The sequence below is a fragment of the Meriones unguiculatus genome, chromosome 21 (assembly GCF_030254825.1).
Source record: "Meriones unguiculatus strain TT.TT164.6M chromosome 21, Bangor_MerUng_6.1, whole genome shotgun sequence".
Taxonomy (NCBI): domain Eukaryota; kingdom Metazoa; phylum Chordata; class Mammalia; order Rodentia; family Muridae; genus Meriones; species Meriones unguiculatus.
In genome coordinates, this window is record NC_083368.1 from 31,935,571 (window position 1) to 31,959,248 (window position 23,678).

At 41.0% G+C, this 23,678-nt stretch overlaps 1 protein-coding gene and 1 pseudogene across 2 annotated transcripts in view; one reads left to right on the forward strand and one right to left on the reverse strand.

Annotated features, from left to right (window-relative positions):
- Window positions 1–23,678, forward strand: part of Cdk14 (cyclin dependent kinase 14) — a 537,826-nt gene that overhangs the window by 66,101 nt on the left and 448,047 nt on the right. The window lies entirely within an intron of this gene.
- LOC110548378 (large ribosomal subunit protein eL27-like) lies at window positions 121–524 on the reverse strand (annotated as a pseudogene).

Here is a 23,678-nt window from a genome sequence, read left to right on the forward strand (position 1 = left end):
TGTAAAAGTTAAGATAATTTATTATCCAAATTCAGTTGTTATCAAAATTGCATAAAATTTACCTTTTTTTTGCTGAACTATTTTTTTAAAACATTTTTAATGATAGAAACGAAAATGTACCTAAAAGCGAAGCTTCTGGAAAAACCATTTGTTCTTCCCTGCCTTGTATCGTTCCTCAAATTTGACCTTGGCCTGGCCTTGCGTTTCAGAGCTGGGTCTCTAAAGACATCCTTGTTGACAACAGTTTTGTCCAAGGGGATGTCCACAGAGTACCTTGTGGGCATGAGGCGATTGTAGTTATAAACTTTCACAAGGGACTTGATCTTTGATCTCTTGGTGATTTTCTTCTTGCCCATGGCAGCTGTCACTTTTCGGGGATATCGGTTGATTCCAGCCACCAGGGCATGGCCGTAAGGGCGATCTGAGGTGCCATCATCAATGTTCTTCACGATGAAGGCTTTGTGTCCGTAGTAGCATCCGGCCAGGACCAGCACCACTTTCCCGGGTTTCATGAACTTGCCCATTTCGACAGCAGGCAGCCAGCAGCACCCACCAGAAAGGAAAAAAGGACATTTCCATTCGCTGAACTATTTTTTAAAGCATAAAAAGGAATGTCATTTTACTTAGTTTTGAGTGTGCATACTTCGTGTGGCAGGGCGTAGGGATATGGAGAATGGAGGAGGGTCTTGTGAATAGCATACCTGAGTTTGCTGTGCCTTTGAGCTACTTGTCTGCAGCCTCTGTGAGCATCTTCATAAAAGCCTATTGCTTTGCCTTGGCTCAGGGCTCCTGCTGTGCCTCCTGAGCTACAATCCCCAGGCAGTTTGTAATACCCTGTCAGTGTTCAAACTTGAAAAGTCAGAAACACAATCTTACACCATAAAAGTCATTCTTTCAGTGTTCTAGTCACCGGCCGGCTTTCCACATATTCATATATGTAACTGTCACCACCGTCTGGTTCCAGAACGGTGCCACCACTCCTGAAACATACCTATTCTCATTAGCAGGAGCTTTTCATTTCTTCACCTCACCTAACTGGTGTCACTTGTGTCTGGTTTCGTTTGTTGTGGCCACCGAGTGACCTTGTTGTGACTGTATTCCTCCGTATGTACCACATTTTCTATTTTCATTAATCAGTTGGGGGACATTGGGGCTGTTTTTATTTTCTGGAGACTGTGAATACATTGCTGTGAACGTTCATCAACAATTTTTATGTTGACATATGTTTTAATTTTTGGTGTAGATTAGGAAAAATTGATCGTCTGGGACATCCTGCCACGATATTTATAGCTGTCGGAACTGTCAGCGTGTACATTTTAAATTCTACCTGCAGTGTCAGAGATTTCTCCTTTTTCACATCTTTTCTGATGCCTTTTGTCTGTGTGATGTTCTACATCATGCTGGAGGAGAAGTGGTCTTAATTTTTATTTCTGTAGTGATTAAACCCTATTTTACTTCGATACCAGCATATCCATCTATCTATCTATCTATCTATCTATCTATCTATCTATCTATCTATCTATCTATCTATCTATCTATCTTGAGGCAGGCCTGGCTGTATTAGAATTCACTCTGTAGACCAGGCTGTCCTCAAACCCTCAGAGGTCCGCCTGTCTCTGCCTACCTAGTGAGCCCCCACCACGCCTGGCTTAAGCCCTGGCTTTTCCATGCACTGTTTTTATATTACTGACTTGCAATCCGTCATTGATCCCGGGTTGTAGTTTTGCGTCAGAGACTGGAGCTTCAGAACTGCCTCCTTTCTTCCGATTGTCTTTTCACTTCCTGTTGATGTGCTTGGGAGCACTAACACTGATGTTCAGATTGGGTCCAGCTTCCCATTGTTTTCTTTTGCTCTTCATGGATATGATTCGTATCTAAGAAGCCATTAGCGAGTGTGAGATCTTGTATACCTACACTTTTGTTTTGTTTTGTTTTTTAATGATAACTTATTAGTTTTAGCTTCACATTTTAGGACAATGATCCATTTCGAGTTTTTCTTTGTGTATGATGTAAGGAAAGGCCACATTATCAATAAAAAAATTTCACTTCAGCTATAGGATGACCTACAAAGGTAGGACTACTCATCTTCTCCTACTTCTCCTACTCCATATCTTCTTGTATTTTCACCCCTGTCCCAAATCCTCCATTCTTAACCAACAATGACATAACTAGTTGGTACTTGTGTCATAGTAAGCAGTACAAATAGAACTTAGGGCAGGACAAAGTCTCCTTATGAATGTGGTTATGTGCAGTTAAACAAACAACCAAGTTACCGTGGACTCCTGCCACTGTGCCTCTCCTCTCCTTTCTGCTTTCCTGACATGAGGCTTGGTCTGTCCCCTGCGGAATTCCTTCTTTACCATTTGGTTTGTAAGTTGTTTTCACCCAAACAGTGGGTAGCTCAGAGATGGACACAGAGAGAAAAGGGATAATGAGAGATGATCACAATTGGTGTGAATGAAAACTGGCGTAGAATGGAAATTCAGCCGTCTAACCAGTCTAAAAGGACATCTTTCTGTTTATAAGGCCAGCTCAGAGAGATATGCCTTTAGCAATCAGCTAAACATCTGGATCTTGCTGTGCCTGGAGCGCAGACTGTCCCTGGACATTCCGGGTCTACAGTGCTGCACATTCCTTTCCAGGTTTGTTCCTGAAAGATTTGTGACTCTTAAGACACACACGAGGCCAGAAGCTCAAGATGCAAGTGCTTTTTTCTGCCTTCATAGGCTTGACCTTAGGTTGACCTTTCTGTGTGCACTTTGGTCATTTTTTCAAATTCTTCATTTCATAGAGAAGAAAATTGAAGCCTCGATAGGTTGTAGAATGCTGTACAACCTGTCTGAAACACTTATCCTGGGTTCCTTATGCTTCATGTGATATGCTGTTTCTTGTAGTCAATTTCTGGCTTCATGAGTAAAGCTGGAAGTTCCTAGTGTTAAAACAATGTTTTATTAATGTGAACAGCGTCTACAGTGTCTACAGTTGCAATTATAAGAGGTTTTGCATCAGCTTTTTCATGTTTTGTAGTTTATGTTCATAACAGAAGTGCCAGTTGAAACATCAGATTAGTGTTTATAACACTGATATTTATCATTTTACTTATAGATGTATAAACTTACCTCCATCATTATATAAAAACCTTATGCCTTATACAGAGAAAAACATGAGCACTAATAACAAAAATATTCCTGTTTCTTAAGTCACAAACTGTTAATCTCACCTCTTATGTACTATACAGCATATTCTTACTTTTGTTTTCATAGGTTCTACTGATGTCAACATTAAGATAACTAGATCGTGCGAAAGATGATTTTTAAGTGTTTCAATAGCCACTAATTTATATCAAGGGTAGAACCAACTTTTGTGTAGATATCAAAGGCCTAATAAACTGAGCAAGCAGCTTGTGCATCATTCCACATACACATTTAGACTGCTTATATAATGCTCAGTGAGGATGGCATGCAGGTGGGTGTGTTGTTATGGGGAACATTTGATAGGCAGTTAGGGAAGTTGGCTCTCTTGAACCCTAGCTTCATTTTGAGATAGCCTTATTGTTCATATTGTAGACAATATGAAATCACACAGAGGTTCTGTGTGAATTTTTATGGAAAGTCTGTGTCCAAAGTTTAAAAAATATAGTTGTTAGTAGCAAAAAAAAAAAAAAAAAAAAAAAAAAAAAAAAAAAAGGAAAGAAAAACCTATAACATTTGGAACAAATTTATGACTAATGGAATCATGCGTCAGTTAGGGTCGAAGTAGGAGAGGAACCTGCAGTGTTGAACGTCTTGCTGGGTGAAGCAGCAGCGAGTATTGTCAGACCATAAGTAAGAAGTTTCAACCTTTGTCTGTTTTATCAGTGTGGGGAGGAGATAGCTGGGGCTGGAGAAGGACCTTTGGCCAATAGAGATGGTTGCTTAGGAAAGGCCCGGCCACTCAAGAATATCAAGAGGGGGTTTCTGCAGACGTAGGCATGTTCCACGTGAGAAGTGGAGTGAGGCATAGTTGAACTCAGCAGCTTAATTCGCACTCGTGCTTGTACTTGAAGATGGGCAAGTAAAGCCAATTTTAGACTTTTAGATTTAGGCATTTAGGGAGGATTCTCTTCTCAGAAGCATAAAGAATCATAAACTGCATAATTATGGCTTGTTTAAGTATCTTTGTCCAAGGCCATTTCATTTAGGCAACTTACAGCTTGTGAGTAGAAACCGCAGCTACATTCTTGCTTTCCTCCAGAAAGCACAGCCTCTCCTGCCGCGTAGGACACGCTCAGTCCTGACTTGGCTCGGATGGGCTGGCTGCAAACTGAAAGGTGTTCCATCCTTTCTGCGTGAAGGTGGAGCTGAGCCCGGTCCATCTGAGAAGATTTACATAACATCCTGCCCCAATAGTGCATTTCGGAGCATTTGTTGGTTCTGATTCTTTCTTGTCCTGTGATGCTTGAACATAACTGACGAAGAGGAAGCTCTCTTGATGCCCATCCATAGCACAGGCCTGCTGGCTAGTGCAGGGGCACTTTAGAGTTGGAGATCATTTGAGAAGGGTGTTCAGAGTCCTGTGGGTCTGCTTTCCTTTCCTGCACATTGACTTTTTTTTTTTTTAAGAGATAGAGATTTTTTTCCTTAGGCACCATTTTCCATTTCCCAGTGTATGTATTCTTAGGCCAAACTATTGTTTTATTCATTGTAGGCATCCAGCTAACACATTTGCATACCCAGCGTGGCTAGTTTGGCCTTTAATTCATTGTTTCCAAACCTGGCTGTTTTCATCTACTTAAATGCTCTGCTTTTAAGGTCTTAAGATAATGCTTTCCTTGTGAAATGAATGCTGGCATAGAGTGTGGCAATCTTCTTCTTCTTTCTTTCTTTCTTTCTTTCTTTCTTTTTTTTTTTTGGGTTGTTGTTGTTAAAAATAGAGACTTGGCAGTTCCTAGCAAAGTCCCAGCAGTTAATTTGGGGTATTATGAAGCTGCAGGAGAGGACTGTACACTGTTGGAAAACCGGCCAACTGTAGTTTAGCCGCAGTACTCTTAACAGCACTCCCATGGATTTTGATCACAAATAAAGTCAATTTAATGTACCTGCTTAATTTAGTCTCTTTTCTACCTAGCAAGCAGATACAAGGAAGGTCACCTGTTTCCTACATTGGATAAATATCAGCCTTCCTTCTGGAAATCTACAGTGATATAATCCAAAGATTGCAAAAAAAACATACAAAATTAAGACGGTCGAGGCTTTCTGTGGAAGCCTGACTTTGCTTCACCTTGCTGATTTCCTTACACTCTCCTTAGTCTCACAAATGATTTCAGATTGCTAATCTTGAAAGCTACTTTTAAAGAGACCTGAAACACAGGTCTCGTTAAGCACAGGGAGGAAGACGAATACTAGAAGGGGAGTGAAGAAGGTGAGCAAGAGCTTTTGGCTCGGCAAAGGCCTTTGAGATGGAGTTAGCAGACCGTAGCTCACCAGGAACATACAGTGCTCACCTAACCAACAGCTGCAGATTTACCCACTGATCAAGGAAGTGCTTGCAGAACACCCCCTGTTTACCTGTGATGTGGGCTTCACAGTCATCAGCAGCACAGAGACAGTTCCCAGCCGTTGTCAGCTTTGCATTTTAGAGAAGAGAAAGGTTGCAAAACTGTGCTTCCAGCTTAGTATTATTGGTAATAATTGTTTAGAAGGAAGAAGAGTCCGAGAAGAGTATGAGAGGAGCCAGGTGGTGCCAGTGGTCCAGGAGGGCATCCCTGAGAAAAGGATTTGAGCCAAGTGTCCAGAGGGTGAGAGGGATGCATAGAGATGTCAGGGGAAGAGCATGGCCAGCAGCAGGACCAGCCAGGGCAGAGACCCTGATGTTCTTGTAGGAAAGCATGGGCTGTGATGGCAGAGTGAGTGAGAGGAGAGTGGCCAGATCAGGTTGGGATTGCCAATTGCATCTGAAGGCCAGTCATAGGTATGTCAAGGTCTTTGAATAAAAAAGTAGCAAGGTATAAATAAAGCCAGGGGACCAGCCCTACCATCTTTTTTTTTTTTTTTCATTTTCCCTCTAGTTGCTTATCAAATTTGTTTTTTGAAAAATGTGGTTTAAGTTTCCAGTATTTAAAAAAAAAACGAAGAAATAGTGAAACATTCAAATATGTTTATCATTTCTTTCATAATTTCTTTTTTTAATATTTATTTTTTTTGTTAATTATGGTTTTTCACTTTGTATCCCAGCTGTATCCCCTCCCTCAATCCCTTCCAATCCCCCCTAATCCCCCCCCCCAACTTCCCCCAAGTCCACTGATAGGGGAAGTCCTTCTCCTCTTCCATTTGACCCTAGCCTATCAGATCTTATCAGGATTGGCTGCCTTGTCTTCTGTGGCCCGGTAAGGCTGCTCCCCTATCAGGGGGAGGAGATCAAAGAACTAGTCACTGTGTTCATGTCAGAGACATTCCCTGTTCCCATTACTAAGCAACCCACTTAGAGACTGAGCTACCATGGGCTACATCTGTACAGGGGTTCTAGGTTATCTCCATGCATGGTCCTTGGTTGTAGTATCAGTCTCAGAAAAGACCCCTTTGCCCAGATTTTTTGGTTCTGTTCCTCTCCTTGTGGAGCTCCTGTCCCTCCAGGTCTTTTTATCTCCCCCTTCTTTCATAATATTTCCTGCACTCTGCCTAAAGATTGGCTATGAATCTGGAAACAACCCAGATGTCTCTCAACTGATGAATGGATACAGAAATTGTGGTACATTTACACAATGGAATACTACTCAGCTATTAAAAACAAGGAAATCATGAAATTTGCAGGCAAATGGTGGGAACTAGAAAAGATCATCCTGAGTGAGGTAGCCCAGAAGCAGAAAGACACATATGGTATATACTTACTTATAAGTGGATATAGGATATAGAGCATATAACAATTATGATATAATAATATAATATATGATAAACATACTAAAATCTGTACACCTAAAGAAGCTAAGCAAGAAGGAGTACCCTGGGTAATATGAGCACTCCTCACTCAGAAAGGCAAATGGGATGGACATCAGAAGAGGGAGAAAACAGGAAACAGGATAGAAGCCTCTGAAAGATTCTGCCCAGCAGGGTATCACAGCAGATGCTGAGACTCATAGTCAAACTTTTATAATTTCTTAACAGATATTTTAGGATGTAACTCTAAATATGATGCATTTGCTGTTTAATTTGTAAGCAAGTAAGAGAAGATCTCCCTGGATTCATTGGCATGATAAATACTTAAACGGCCACTGTAACAATATGAGATGGAGAATCTTGTGCTTTGTAATCATATTGCAGCAGCCCAAGCTGCTTCTGCTGAGCCCTGAAGCGTAGCTCCCTCTATCTGTCCATCCTGTACCCACAGTATTATCGGTTTCTAAAAACTTACCCTGAAGCCTGAGCTGCTTGAAATGGTTAATGTCAGACTCACTCTAAATCTTACTGTTCTTTTTCTGGGTAAGTGTACCTTAAAATTATGCCCCCAAAGTTCTGTGATTATTTTCAAAATCTTACTGTGTTGCAAGCTGTTTCTTATTTGCTTACTTAAAGACAACGGGGGTGCTGTTTTTAAAATCATGGTTTCAGTTCTATTGTGAAAATACCACCTACCAGCCCCTTAATGGAGGTCTTTTTTTCATAGTTCCCAAAGGGGAAACCACGATGGGTCTCCACCTTTTGGAGGTGATGGGAGAGAATACATAATGTGCTCTGCTGAGAGATGCACTCTCTTATGAGCCCCCCAGCTGTGTTCACACACGGATGCATAGATAGTCAAGGCCGTTTCCTCTGAAACTCTTCCTAGTGAATAAGAAGACTAGGTGTTTTTCCATTTGTCTGACATTTGCAAATCTTGTGCCTTTGTGTCATGCAACTTGGGGATGAGAGCCAGTGTTGGAAAGGTCAGGTCTCTGTGGGTTATGTACCAGTGCCCTACTTCATCTCATATTATTGTTTTAGGTTGCCAGGGAAATGGGCTAGGAGGTTGCCCACTGGTGCCAGCTGCGTGGCTGGCAGGCAGCTGGCCCCCGGGCGTCTCTTGGGCAGAGTCAACAGTTGAGTCGGAGAGGCTGTGACTCAGCGAGTGTAAACATTTGTCTAGTTTAAATGATTAGCAGAGCGCCTGCCTGGTTATTAGCGTTATGATAAGGGTAATGTGGAAGCCATGGTTCTCTCCCAGCTGGAGAGCAGTGGTTTGAGATGTGTATGAGCAGCTTCCAGGGAGCTCACTCATGTTTACAGAGCATCAGGTGACCCTGCAGTGTTGAGATGAAGCAAAGATGGCGGGTAGTAAGAGGAACTGGTAGAGGGGCAAGTGTGTAAGTAGTTTGTCTGACTCACGCTTTTACAAAGTTAGATGTTGGCTGTTGAGCAGCCTTCTCAGTCACATAGGTAGGCAAGGGACAGAAGAACCCCTCACAAAGTTTAAGAAGAAAGGAGCCTGGAGAAGGTGGTCCACTTCATTAATCCCAGCACTCAGCAGTCAGGGGCAGGCAGATCTCTGAGTGTGATGTCAGCCTGGTTTATGGAAAGAATTTCAAGACGGCCAGGGTGACACAAAGAAACCCTATCTCAAACAAACAAGTGACAAGAAGAAGAAGAGGAGGAGGGGGGAAAAAGGAGGAGGAGGAGGAGGAGGAGGAGGAGGAGGAGGAGGAGGAGGAGGAGGAGGAGGAGGAGGGAAGAGGGAAACTTTAGTTACCACTTGTTTTATTACTGGTTTGGGTTTCTGTCTCTTCTACTAGAAAGTAAATGTTCATGCTTGTTCATTTTAATCCCAGCATTATTGAAACGAGCTGAAAACTATTCTGCATTCCTCCCTTTAGGTTGATGGTACGTTGTAACTTTGTATGTTTTTGTGAGCCTGTTGCATACAATAACCCCTTTCATCCATTTAGAGGTAAGGCGTGGGTATGGAATTTAATGAAGGACCGTATATAAATAGAAGCTCTCACTGGCTCATCACACTCTCGTCCATCTGCTTCTTGACCAGTGTGTGCCCAGAACTCAGAATACGAGCACAGCTTAATGCCTTGAGAAAGGACGGCAGACTTCCGTATTCAAGATAAAAGGGACGAGAGAATAACTCTCACCTGGACAAAAAGGAATTCCAGTAGGAGGCGCAAAGAGAGTTGGAAGCAGTTCTTTATGATGTACCTCAGTGACATGTGATCAGCTTAAAATCAGTTAACTGATTGCAACTTGAATTAAAGTCAGTTGAGCCGTGTAGTCAAACAGAATGTTACAAAATTTGTTACTTCAAATATTTTTTGTTATAATTTACCCAAAACGTATTTATGTTTCCTAATAATACAATTTTCTAATAATGACTTTTTGGGATGGTCAATGTCTCTTTGATGACCTGTAGTGGAGCTTATCCTCACTGAATAAATGCTTATTTTGCTAGATGGCTTAGCCGATATTCCTTCTGAGGACCTCTTGAAACACCAGTCTCCAGAGCAGTTTCCTCTGCCGGAGTGTTAGATGTAAGACAAATGTGATAGCGCACGCCTTTAATCTTAACCCTCAACAGATAGCCATGAAGACCACAAGTTCAAGGCCAACCTTTTAGTCCCAACTTGGACTGCATAATGTGTTCTTGTTTAAAAAAAAAAAGCCTAACAAAATAAGCCCCCAACTACTATAAGTCAGATTGCAAAGAAGGGGAAAAATAGCGAACTATATAATTTCCTATTTTCTGCACACCGTGAGTGTGTGAGGAATGCTCTCGGTGAGCCAGTGTGCTCTGTGAATGGACTTGTTTGCTGACAGCTGTGGTTTATTATTTTCTATGTAAATCACTGAATCTCGTTTTTTTTTTTTAAAAAAAATACAGCTTTTGAAATGGGCTTTTGTTGTGTAGAGTCATAATCATTGCATATCATTTCAGAGTGGTGAGGATGTCTCTTACTGAGAGAAAGACTCAGCTCTCAGAGGTCATTGTAACTAGACGTTAAACATAATTCTGTGTAATCAGTGAGGGATTTATAAACATTAATATTATTTTTGTCCACATATATTTGCATATTCATGTGACATATATGTACATATGTGTGTACGTATGTGTGCATATACATATATACCACATACATACATGAAACCTTCCAGGTAATTTAAAACTAAGGCAGAAAGTTTCTCCAGTAGGATAAGAGTGTTAGGCATCAGAATGTCTTAATATTGTGAAGCATTACCTCAGGTAATGGCATTAGAAAGGCATTAGTTTCTGTCTTCCTTGGATTTTGTGTCAGTCTCTTTGAGATGAATTCATTAAGCGGAGTTTCTTAAGTTTAATTAAATATTCTCACCTTATTTGAATGTTATTTTAGATCACCAAATATCCAATACAATCACATCTTGGTGTCTGCAACACAGTTGTGCGTAGAAGAGAAACCCAGATCTATGTTGACTGAAGACATGAAGTACAGCAGGGATAAAATACTCAGAGTATTAGGAGAAGCTGTGTGAAGGCTGGGGGGCGGAGAGAATGAGCTCCTGTTTGCTTTGAGCTCAGTGACATGGCACCACGTTGGAGTCGAGTCGGTTGTACAGCTCTCCTCGGCTGGCTCCTTATGACTTATGACAGAGGGTTGCCCGGCACGTCTCCTTGTCACGTTTTAGACATGAGCAGCGATGCTCACCAGCTGCAGCAGTGTTTGCCGACCTGACCTCGGGTTCCTGTGGGTCCTAGGTGGAGAAGGGCTGATAGCAACATTGTTTTATCCGCACATGCTTGTACTCTAAACACCATTGTGATCCCAAATTAGAAGACAAAAGAACTCCTTTCTCATGGTTTGCAACTTGGTGGGGTAAGCTGAAACGTGGTTCTGTAGGAGGCTGTATTCTAGAACATGCTTTTGTACACAGCTGAATGTTTTCCAAACACTGCTGGAAAGGTACGTAGTCTCTCTCATGAAGTCTGTGATGAGGCAGACTCTGGATTGTTGTCATGTACAGGTTGAAGATGTACGTGTTTTGTTTTACAAGAGAACGCAAGCCAGCTCTTAACTTTTCCTTTTGTCCAGTGTTTTCTATTACTTCCTTTTTTCCCCCCTCAGTACTGGGGATCAAACTCAAGACACCACTGAGTTTTTAAGTGAAAAGTTTTAATAGAAACTTGAGCACTTAGGACACACATTTCAAACTTCTGTCTATCATCTCCTTTCAGACATTTCTGCCCTGTAGAGTGGTTTTGTCCATAAGAAAAACAAGGGAGACTCTTAAGTTGAAGTTCTTTGTAAATCTGATCAAATGTCACTTTAATTCCCGGACACTTCTGGCCATCTGAGGTGGTTCACGAAGTGCCCAGTAGTGGTTTGAGACAAGGATTTTCAGGTCAAGTGACTCCACTTGTGCGTTTGCCGATGTTGCTCCCTGTCTCTCCCAAGCCCTAGAGACATAATCTCATAGTATGGTCCAGGCTGGCCTGAAACCCTGGGTGATCCTCCTGCTCCTGCAAGTGTGAGCCACAGTGTGTGGCCATCCGGACACTCTGAACTGAGCTCTCCGTTCCAGACTCTTCGGATCGAAGGACCTTCCTCTCCCCCGTCTCTCTTGGAGAGCTTAGACTGTGATGCAAGTGGGATGCCTGTGCACAGCTGCCGATCAACCTGCCTCATGAGTAACCCGTTTATGGCCGACCATTACCCTCGCATTTGTGACGAGACTGTACTAGCGCCCTTCACACAGCTGTGGTCAGAGAACACGTCAAGAAAGCAGCTTAAGGAAGGGTTGATCGTGGCTCCTCACTCCATTGTGGTGATGAAGGCGTGGCCGCAGGAGCAGTGTGCAGTGGCGGGAACTTGCTCCACAGTTCAGGAGATCAGGAAGCAGAGAACAGAGAAAACAGGCCCTCAGTTGGGCTTCTTCATTTTCCTTTGTACTCAGAGACCGAATGCTCCATGGCTGATGTCACCTATATTCTCAGTGGGCTTTTCCTTCTCTGTTGATTAGGGGAGCGCCCTCACAGACACACCCTAGGTATATGTCTTAGGACATTCTAAATCAAGTCAGCTTGACAAATGGAGATTAACTCTCACAATGATAAGTGATAAACAAATGAAATATGAGTTCATAAAGAAAGGATGTGATTGCTTCCATGGAAATAAATAAGTTACAAACATAGGATTCAGGCATGTTATGAAATTCATTTTCTTGACTCAGTTGCAGAAGAGACAACACTACAAGGCAGTACAAATTTCAAAGATGGTTTGATTGCTTCCGATGTAGTCTCTGTCTCCCTGTGTGGTCCGGGCTGGTCTTGAGTACTGCAGCACCACTGCGTCAGCTCCCAGTGACATTACCGACCTGAGCCAGGACACCTTGCTAGCCTATCAGCCGGTCTTTACATCTTTGCTTTTGGAACCTAATACAGGAGGTTCTAGATGGTGGTTTATAATTATAGTTGAAATAGGGGGTAGGGGTAGGGAGTCCAAACTCCTGGACCATTGCAGAGAAAATCTGACCACCACAGAAAATTACTCACTCCTATAAAATAAAAGGGTCTTGGGTGAGTTAAGTGAAATGAAACAGTCAAGACATATACAATAATCTAGTTTTTAATCTTCACTTCAAATGATACTTTTGTTGTGCCCACTCACAACTGCATTCACCTTTGCAGTGTTTTGTAACTTTATGTCCACACCAATTTGCCTGCAATCTGTTTGCACTGAGTTTGTATTTCTGACCCATTCGTGTGTCAGTTCTAATAATTTAGTTACAAGATTAAGATGTTAAAGCTTATATTTCTCTCTTTCCCCCAAAATAATAATTCTAGAAAATGACAATAATGTAAAAGATCTTCAGGGAAAATTAGCCTTTCTTTCTTTTTTTTCTCTTTTTTTTTTTTTTTTTTTTCTTGAGGCAAGGTTTTAGAGTTTCTCTGTGTATATCTGGCTGTCCTTGAACTTGCTTTCTAAGAATAGGCTGGCCTTGAATTCAGAGATTCCCCTGCCTCCACCTCCTAAATGCTGGCATTAAAGGCATATGACACCAGGGCCAGCTTTTTCAAATTTCATTTTTTTGAAGGGTGGGAGTAATGTGAATATTTGTAAAAGATGAAATGTCTTGCAAAAGTTTTAAATGTTTAAACTTTTTTTTTTCAGTCGAGCATGGAGGTATATGCCTTTAATCCCAACACTTGGGAGGCAGAGAGGCAGATCTCTGTGAGTTTGAGGCCAGCCTGAATACAAAGTGAGTCCAGGACAGCCAGGCCTGTTATGCAGAGAAGCCCTGTCTCGAAAAAACAAACCATCCTCCCCTCGCCCAAAAAAATACCCATTTTTGTAAATTATTTCAACTTGTGGAAAACTTTACAAAGAACATTAAAATATCTATTTTCACTTTCTTTTTCTGTTATCCCATTTAATTTCTCTAATCCACCCATCTATCTACCTGTCTATCATTATCATTGACATCTCTGTGTGTGTGCAGATACATAGGTAGACAAACATACACACAAGCACATACATATACATACACATATGTATATATACAGTCTTATGAAATGAGAAAAAGCTGTACATGAGATAGTATACATCTGTAGGGTGGTCTCCTACATTGTCAACCTCAGGACTTGACAACGATTCAATTCTTTTATTTGTCTTTGTTTGTTTGTAAAGAGAATGCTGCCTCCATGTCATGTTTGTGTTACCTCTCCCCCTGTGGAGACGTAGGTTGTGCATTTCCGGCACAATGTTACATCATTGACATGCTCTTGGGTATCTGCCTCTGCCAGGCACATGATGTTCATCTGCTCCTCAGACTTGATGTCATTTGGCCATTCTATAAAGGTGTTAGTCAGTGTCTGTAGGAAACATTAATTCAGTACAGATGTGTTGGTCCCAATAAGAACACTTCTCCCAAACTTGTGTCTAGCATTTGTTGTCATTTACTCGGGTAGTTTAAAGATGAAGAGATTTACCCTTAGATTGATATAGGCTTCCTTGAGTAAGCAACTGCCTTCCCTTTTTCCTTTTATCTTCATTCATTTAACACTGCTGTGAACTTAGCGCCGTCTCCCCAGGTTTACACCTCATTTAAAATAACCCTGGCACTCCCATTAGTCCGAGTGGCAACAGGCGCCACTTCAAGCTGGCCCTGTGTTGTTATATATGCCCAACAGTCTATTTTAGGCATTTCCTCATTTCATGGCACAGCAGAGGTTACAGGCTCACATCTTATGCTTTGGCCTCAGCATCTCCCAAGAAGCACCATTTTTTTTTTTTTTGAGTGGGGAGACAGATTAGGAGATAGTTGTGTTCACTGTTATTACAGAATAAGCTTTCTGTGTCTTTGAGCAGAAAGGGCTAGAAAATGTAGCCATGTCTCTCTCTCTCTCATATATATATATATATGTATGTGTGTATATATATATATATATACATATATATGTATATATTTGTATATGTGTGTATATATACATATATATGTATATATTTGTATATATATACACACATACATACATACATATATACATTCATTCTTGGGCCATTATATATATATGTATGTGCAGATGCCCATGCACACCTTCGAACTATTGAGTTAATGGAAGACCTCAGTTTTGATTCCTCCCTATGGTGTTTTTGTCTTTGTTGGGCTATGGTGAGAACTCCCCCTCCCGCTGACGTCAGGGTGTTTCCTCATTCACTGTAGTAAACCTGAAGCAGTTTCAGAATTGCATGCCACACCACTGCAAAATCAAACTGATAAAAAGCCTATCGTTGCTTAAAGTTCCTGCCCCATCCCACCAAGAATGTATTTTAACCAATTTTTATGCTCATGAGTGGGCAGAGTTTGCTGTTAATGGTCTTCTAGTGTGTGCAGTTAGTGCTATAATATGGTGCTTTTGTGTGTGTTTACATAGTGTATCCTGATATGTGTTACTACCACAAGTGGTAAACCAGTAAACAAACAATTATGTACATAGTTGCCAATCTTCCATTAGTTTCCTGGACACAGAAAACTAGAGGTTGAGGCTTGCTTTTTGAAGGTGTAGCAAAGAATGGTGGTTCCTTAGTACTTAATTCCATCCATCCATCCATCCATCCATCCATCCATCCATCCATCCACCCATCAATCCATCCATCCATCAATCCATCCATCCATCATCCTTCCACTCACCAATACTTCCATCAATCCTTCCTTCCATCCTTCCTTTTTTTCCTTCTATCCCTCTTTCTCCTCCTTCCTTCCCTCTCTCCCTTCTTCCTTCCTTTCCTCCCTTCCTCTCTCCATTCCTTCCTTCCCTCCCTTCCTCCCTCCTTCCTTCCATCCATTTATCCATTGCACATGACCATGTTTGCTTCAAATTCCAGTCACAGTTACAGACACATGTATATATGTAACCATCTATATCTTTTAATGTTTTTTTGTTTATATTATCTACATAACCATATTAAAGTTTCTGAGAAACTTTCTCGAATTGTCATTTCAGAATTACTTGGCCATAACCCCCCCTTTTCTGATTTTTGTTCTGTGATGCTTATCCTCTCATATAACTTTTTTTTCCTGGTGAGTGTCTTCATGTGGAACATTAGTACTATTTCCCTAAAGTTTCTTCTTTGTTAAAAAAACATCCTTCATGACCAGGTGACTTATTTTCTCCTTGGACAAGTGCTCGACCTAGGCCTGGTAGGCTAGTTCTCTGTGTCTTCCACAGAGCTGAACCCACAGCACAACCTACTTTGTTTTTGAAGTAACAGAATAGTTTCGAAAATTACAAGATGACCCCTTATTGTACTAAAGTACTTTGCTGTATTTTCTCAATCTGGGAAGCCTTTATTCAATAGTCTACTTTATGTTAAACTTGATTTGTTTGTGCATTTTAGTTTTTGTTTCTAATTAATTTATAATGAGGTTGAACTAAAAAAGGCACACTAATCATATATTTGCCTGTAGTCTGTTTTTATTTTTTTGCCAATTATTTTATTGAGAAAGTGATTTTTTTTCTCTTAAGAGCCTGTTGTATTGCTAGGGACAATAGTCATATTTATATTTATATATATTTATACATATATGTATATGACAATTTACTTCCATTTTATGCTTTTATTTCAGATATATATGCTTTATGTACACATTTTTTTTCACAGCTAATCTTTGAATTTTATTATACTTTCTGGGGTTGGAGTTATATGATAAAAGTTTTCCCCATGCTGAGAGAAGAAAAATATTCAGCCATGTTTTCTTCTGATAGTTTCCTTACTTATATTTACATTGAAATTTTTCTGAAACACATTTTACTATAAGTTTGAGTAGGAAATTCATCTTCTCGATCTTTTAAACAGATTTTAAGTTATCTCAGTAACATTTATTGGAGTATCTATCTTTTCTTCTTTGTTTCAAAGTGGCACAAATATAAATTACTAATATTCAAAATATGCTGGGCCTTTGACTCATTGGTGATATTATTTTGCCCCTATGAATTAATTGCTGCAGCATTATAATACGCTCATCATACATTTTGCTTTATAGAAACATTAGGGTATGTTCAAAGTAAAACAATATCTATTGAGATTTTGATTGATAGAAAATTGAACTTAGAAAGTAGTTTAGGGGGTTTATATATTTAGAGCATAATATACATATTTTTTTAACAAAAGTCATCTAGTCATTTGTTTTCTGCTTTTAGATTTTACTTACTTATTTTATGTATGAGTGCTCTATTTGCATGTATGCCTGTATGCCAGAAGAGGGCCTCAGATTCCAGTACAGATGATTATGAGCCACCATGTGGTTGCTGGGAACTGAACTCAGGACCTCTGGAAGAGCAGACACTCCTCTTATCCACTGAGCCATCTCTCCAGCCTTTGATTTCTGTTTTTATTTGCAGTTTTAGTTTTCACCATACAGGTCTATTCGATTTCTCATTAATATTAATACCTGGTATTTATGTTTCCTTGATGGTTTTCTTATTTTTTAAATAATATTTTTATTAATTCTTACAAAAGATTTTGTTCATATTTGCTCCTCCGCCTTAGCTCTTCCCAGATCTCCCTTTTCCACCCTTGATCTCCCTCCTCACAGAGCTTTGGGTCTTTCTCTTTCTCCTCTACCCCCTCTTCCTAAAACCCATTGATTTCCCATCCGTGTTGCCCAACTACTTTGGAAAGCAGGTCCTCTCCAGAGTGTGCTCCATCTAGAAGGGGTCACTCCCTTAAAGAAAAGCGACTCTCTCTTGCTCATATATTACCAAATGCCAGGAAAGCTCCTCACTGGTGGTGGGTCTTTCTTTCCACTTCCCCTGCTGGGGTTTTGTCTGAGTTTGCACAGATCTTGTAGATGCTGTCACAGTCCCTGTGAGTTCATATAGGCGGTTGCTCTGTTATATTTATAAAACATTGTTTTGTTGTTGTTTGTTTGTTTGTTTTTGTTTTGTAATTTACCTACTACTTCTGCCGCTTACAAGCATTCTCCTCTTTCTTCCCTGAAGATTCTTGAGTCTTGGGCAGGAGGGTTGGGATAGGTACATCCCGTTTAGGGTTGAACGCTCCACAGTGTCTTATTCTCTGTATTCTGACCAGTTGATGCTCTCCGTATTAATTGCCATCTATCACAAGAAGATTTTCTGAACAGGATTGAGAGATACAGTGATGATTTTCCTTATTTATATTTTCTTTTAAAAATATTGATACCTAAGAAAGCATAGCATATCATACATCTTTGGGAAAATTACTTGTTCCACAGTTCTTGCCTTTAAAATAGGTAAAAGATTACGTTTTTCTCATAAGGAGCATTTGACATTTTGATGAGACCCTGTTTTAACGTGCTTAGTGTATAGCTCTGTTAATGAAGAGTATCACTGCTGTTGAGATCGCCTAAGTGTCTGTAAGTTGTTGGATTTTCTTATTGTGTTTAGCGGCGCGCTTTTAGTTGATTTTTGTTTTGAAATATTCACTCATCCATCTCTAAATTAACTTTTAGACTTCTCTTTCTACTCATGCAATTTTTTTAAAGTGTTTTTTAGAACCCCTTTAATTCAGGGAAAAGGTGTCTGGGGTTATTACCATTTTTAGTTACCTTTTACCCACTGACCATAATGTCACCCATATCCTGATGTGAATGAACTTGGAAAATCGACTTAAAAATTAAATATATAATGTTTAATTACATATTTTATGGGTTTTTTGTTTGTTTGTTTCATTGAGATGCCCCTGAAAGATACGTTCTGTAGAGGAGGTCCTTCGTTCAGAATGGCATAGGCAGACAGAAGTCCCTCACTGTGCCATTAAAGATTGTTGTGAGTCACAGTGTATGTCACTTCCTGGTATAAGTGCTGGCAAACACTGCCAAATAAATGAACTAACAATAAATTGTATGGTGTGTGGGATAAGACAAGTGTATATCTGTCATTACTTTTCTAAAAGGAAGATTTGAGGGAAATGATGAATCCAAACTGGAACTTGTGTCTATTAACCCTGACATCAACTTTTTTTGAGAGCATTAATAGAATTCTTTTTTTTTGTCTTTGGATTTTCCCATACGTTTAACATTCTGATGTACTTAAGCTTAATTTTAAGTGAGTAATGTGGTTCCATGATAGTATATGACCGAGAAAAGATCAAAAACTCTAAGCATATAACAGATTGATTGTTTGTGAACTATTACCCGTGGCAGAAGGAAGGATTAAAAATTCATTCATCATGACAGTCTCTAAATAAGTGAATGCGTGATCTAATTGTGAATGGCTTCTTAAAGGAGCAGCTGCTGCTTAGGAAGTTTAGGAATATTAGTTAGATGAAAGCAGCCGTTTTGCTATTTCCGCTACATGGGCTGAGTGGGCAGCAGAGGGCCATGTGAATGTGAGAAGTGGTGTGGGGCCTAGGGGACGTCTGGAGTTATGAACATGAGTTGCCGATATGTTTCTACAAGTAAACTTGGAAGATCGACTTCAGCCAGCCGCAGGTGACTGAATCAGGGCTGGCCCAGAAGTTGGAGAAAAGGAGCTGGGAACTGCTGGGTTCAGGGAAGATAATTCCAAACAAGAAGTGTGTGTATGTGGGGGTGAGGGTAGGGCTCTGCCCTTGAGAGCACTTAAATTAGGCTCTTAGGAGTGATCAGGGTTTGGCTAGGCGGAAGGAGTCAAGCGTGATTCTTTTTGGTCTGAGGATAAATGGTTATGGTATTACCGAAAGTAATAATTACGGGATGTCGGGGAGCAAAACTACCCTGGATACATAATGTGCAAGAAGATAGGAAAGGGAACAGGATGCATTAGGTTGTAGAAGGTTTTGATACACAGGGAGTAGATTTTCACCCACGGTCCTTGGGGTTAGGGAGCCTTGTTTAAAACTGGGTTTTAAACAATTAGAGCCTGATGGCATTGTTAGCCCTGAAGAGACTGAGGTTATAAAAGTGGTCTCGAGGCTCCCTGAGGAATACCTCTGTGAGGGATGGCATTTCTGTCCCATTGAAGGCATAGGCTAGGAACAGTCAACGCAGCCACAGCAGTGGCAGCTGCTGCAGGACAGATGAAGCAGCCAGTAAATACTGGTTTAAGTCAGCTGTCATCTTTGACTGCTGAGAAATGGGACTTGGAATTATGATATCTCTCTTTTTTCTCACTCCCCCATAAATCAGTGCTCACAGCGTACGGATGACAAGATGCAGAGGGAAAGGCTGAGCCTTCTAGGAGACTGTATGGAGTAGCGCTGAAGAGAAGAAGGTTGGGCACAGCAGTCAGAGTCCACATGTACGGAACACTCCTGTGACCCACCCCCGCATCGAAAAGGAGTGAATAAAATGATTGCTTCAGAGATTTTCTGGGGAATCCAATATCTGGTTTTGACACCTGGGATCAGTCATAGACCAGTGAATACAGATTTCTAGTTCAAGCCGGTAATGATTCCCAACAAAGCAGGTATGGGGTGGAAAAACGAAAGGAAATAGCATGTGTTGCTATTATATTAAAAAGCCTATCCTGAACACGGCGTTGGTTCTCTTAGGACTCAGTTAGTCTTTTATGTATCTCACTATAAAATTACAGTTAAATTTTGTTTGATTATTTTTGTCTCATAAAGAGTTGCTTTTTATTATTTAAGAAATATGTGGAAATGATTTAATGATCATCTGTATTTAAGCCTGGAGTCAATAATCCTTGATAGTGTAATTGATGTTAACAGAAAAAAAAAAAAACTACAACAAATAGACTATTCTAAAAGTAAACAAGAAAATAAACATATTTTGTGCTGTAGTTCAAATACCATGGTGTTTTGAAAGTGTCTAGGGGTAATTTCATAAAGACTCACCTTAGCATCCCGGTGGGGCCGTGACCAAACCTGAGCTTTCTGAGACTGTGGGTGTTTCATTCTACCCTGGTGTTGTCAGGGCTGAAGGTTTTAAATAGCATTCCTGCGAGTAAACAATGGTTACAATGATGGTATCACGTCATCAGTCCAGAACCAGTAATGAACTGGCAGCCTTCCCCTTCCCTTTCCTTCATCCCACACAGCCACATTGGGCTGGGTTGTTAAATATGACAGACTGGCCCCTTGGTTCTCCTGTTTCCCTTAGTGGAGCGTAAACTCTGCCATCCTCCACCCACAGGGCCTTAGTTCTCAGACAAGTCAGCAGACAGTTGGTGTGCGGTAGCAATATGAACATCACAAACATTGATGTAATTATCTAGGATTCTGGCAGACAAGGACAACCAGCATGGCTCCATGTGGTTGGAGAAGTGGGAAGAGACATGTACAGTGTTAAAGAGACTTGTGGGTCCTTTTAGGACCTATAGATGTTGTTGCTGGTGGTTTTTGTGATTGCTTCAATCTCAGAACTTACGGGCTTTGCTTTTGATTGGATTAGACAGGGCATCATCTCCCTTGCTGTTTTGTGTATGGCTCTGAGGGCTTGTCTGGGAGTCTGGATGTGGATAGAGAACCTCTTTATATTGTTGCAAGAGCCAGCAGAGCATACAAAGGTTTTGCAGATGGGACATGTGACTGAATGAAGATGCTCTGTTCACTGAGCCATGGTCGGGGTTGCCTTGGTTTCCCTTGAGAGAAGCCAAGACTTTGGAGGTGTTACAGCCATATTTCCTCATGCTGGCTCTCCGGAAGCGCTGGTGGGCAGTTTAGCTTGTTAACCAAGAATCTGTAGTTGCTTTCTAGAAACTTTCTTTGGTTGTTGGGGAGGGGTGGCTTTTGTATATTCAGCATCCTGGTGATTTGAAGATCGTCCACAAATGTCATCCTATCATGTGTGTTCGTCTCCATTCTGGTCCATGAGGACAGAGGAATGGGCAAACCAGATGAAAGTTTCTGTCCTCATGGAATTTAACTGCTCCGAGGCAGGCAGTTAAACACCCAGGCTTCACCTGGGTGAAGGTATGGCTGCGGTTCCTTCTGTACACGTGAGGCCAGGAGGGATAAGGCATGTTGATACCCAGGAGATTAGGATTTCCAGCAACAGTCAGGGGCCGCTTCCAGTGGAACAGTGAGTGAGGGGAAGACTGCAGGAATAAAGTCAGAAATGTCTCCTACATTGTACACATGGCAGGCTGTTATGAAACAGGAACTGTGGGAATATTGAATTACAGCCTCCCCCTTTAAGAATCTGGTTACCCTAAGAAGTAAGAACCCGGAGCCTGAAAACCATCAGGCCAATTCTCCCCGTATAGTTGGGGCTTTTGCAGACCCACCTGAGGTAGAAGTAATGCACAAAGACTTTTATATAGTTTAAAGTTTAAGCCTTTAGCTGGGGGAGACTCTCAGCTGGCATCTAACTTAATCTTATTTCCTGGCCTTCACATGGCAGTTCTTTATCTCTCTCTTCACTCTAGTCTCTCTTATGTTTCCTTTCATGTCTGTCTTGAAACTCCTGCTTCTGCTTGCATCTTTCCTGGCTCTCTGAATGGCCTGGAAGTTCCTCCTGCCCCAGCTATTGGCTGTGAGATGTTTATTAACCAATCAGCTAAGAAAATGCCAGAATATATCTTTGGTTGCCTAAGACATTAAGAATGCCTGACCTTCATGTTTTGGGCAGGTGGGAAGGACAAGGATTTACAAAATAGAAAGCCTGGTGATGGACCATAGAAATGACAATACCAAAATCCTGCCAGCACTTAGCTCTCTGCTGGTACAGAATTAACACTTGAAAATATAGAGACATACCTTCCCAGAGTAGGGATGATCACCCCAACATTCTGGGACTAGGGGGAAGTTTTACACCATATTATTTAGTTTGGAATAACATACCTGAAAGAGAGCATGGAGGAGCCTGATACTTACTGTTAAGGACAATAAATCAGGAGCTATAAAACCACAGTACAGAAAGTTTTTTTCTTTTATTAATTACAGCTTATTCACTTTGTATCCTCCCTCCTCCCCTCCCAATCCCATCTTCTCTCCCCTTTCTCCATGCCCCTCCCCAAGTCCATTGATAGGGGAGATCTTCCTCTCCTTCCTTCTGATCCTTGTCTATCAGGTCTCATCAGGAGTGGCTTCATTGTCTTCCTCTGTGGCCTGGTAAGGCTGCGCCCCCCTCAGGGGAAGGTGATAAAAGAGCAGGTCAATCAGATTATGTCAGAGGCAGTCCCTCTTCCCATTACTATGGAACCCATTTGAACTGCCATGGGCTACATCTGTGCAGGGGTTCTAGGTTATCTCCACAAATGGTCCTTAGTTGGAGTATCAGACAGAAAGTTTCTTAACTCTGTCCTTTGAGTGTTGCAGGAGGTAGGGGGTGCAGGGGAATTTTAATCCAGCAACATGGCTTCTCTGGCCAGAGATCCCATCCTTTTAGGTCTATGTGATCTGGCTGGAATGCAGACACACTCTTGATTACAATATGATCTGGTTGCAATACAGACACACCCTTAGTACACACCTTTAAGCCCAAACAATGAAGGTAAGGTTGGTTTATAAAAAGAAGCTGCCATGTTTGAAAGTGACTTCTAATTGAGGGGCAGACAAAGTGACAAATCAGAGAAAGGTTTGACAGAATGAGTCAGAGATAGGACATACCCATTTCTCCCAGAACAGGACAGGAAAGAAAGGCTACTTAAGTGCAGCTCAGGAAGAGAGAGGAGAGTCATCATTCCCCAACTCCCCATGCCTGTAGGCCTGTAGAGTTTTTTTTACCAGGACAATTTTACAGAGACAGCTTGTAGAGAGGACAAGCTAGAGAAGACACAAGCTAGTCGCAGATGAATGTGGAATGAGCCAGACAGTGAGAAGAAGCCAGAAGATTAAAACATATTGCTAGAATTAGTTTGAGGCCAGGCATAGCAATTGAGTCAGAAGCTGAGAGAAGCCAGTTTGAATCAGTCAGCTTTGGAGAGGAGTTAGGGCCAGAACAGCTGAGTTCAACCAGCCAGAGAGAGTTCAGAAAAAGCTAGTAAGGCTTAGGAAAATCTCTCATCTCATCCGCCTCATCTGAGGAAATAAAAACATTTACAATTTACACCTGAAACTTATAAAACATATATATATATATATATATATATATATATATATATCTCATAAAATTTCTCTGAAGGCTTTTCCCTGCCCCTCACTGAGACCTTATCTTTCTCTCTCTTACTTTAAGCTCTTTCTCTAATGACTTCTCTTTCCAGGTTTTACAGGTAAGCCTATCATTGAAGGCTGCGTTATGCCATTTTTACTGTATTGTTTCTCTTTCTCATGTTCTTCCATCTTAAGGCCTATTCATGATCTTGAGGCCTTTTCTCTTAATAAGGCTCATTCT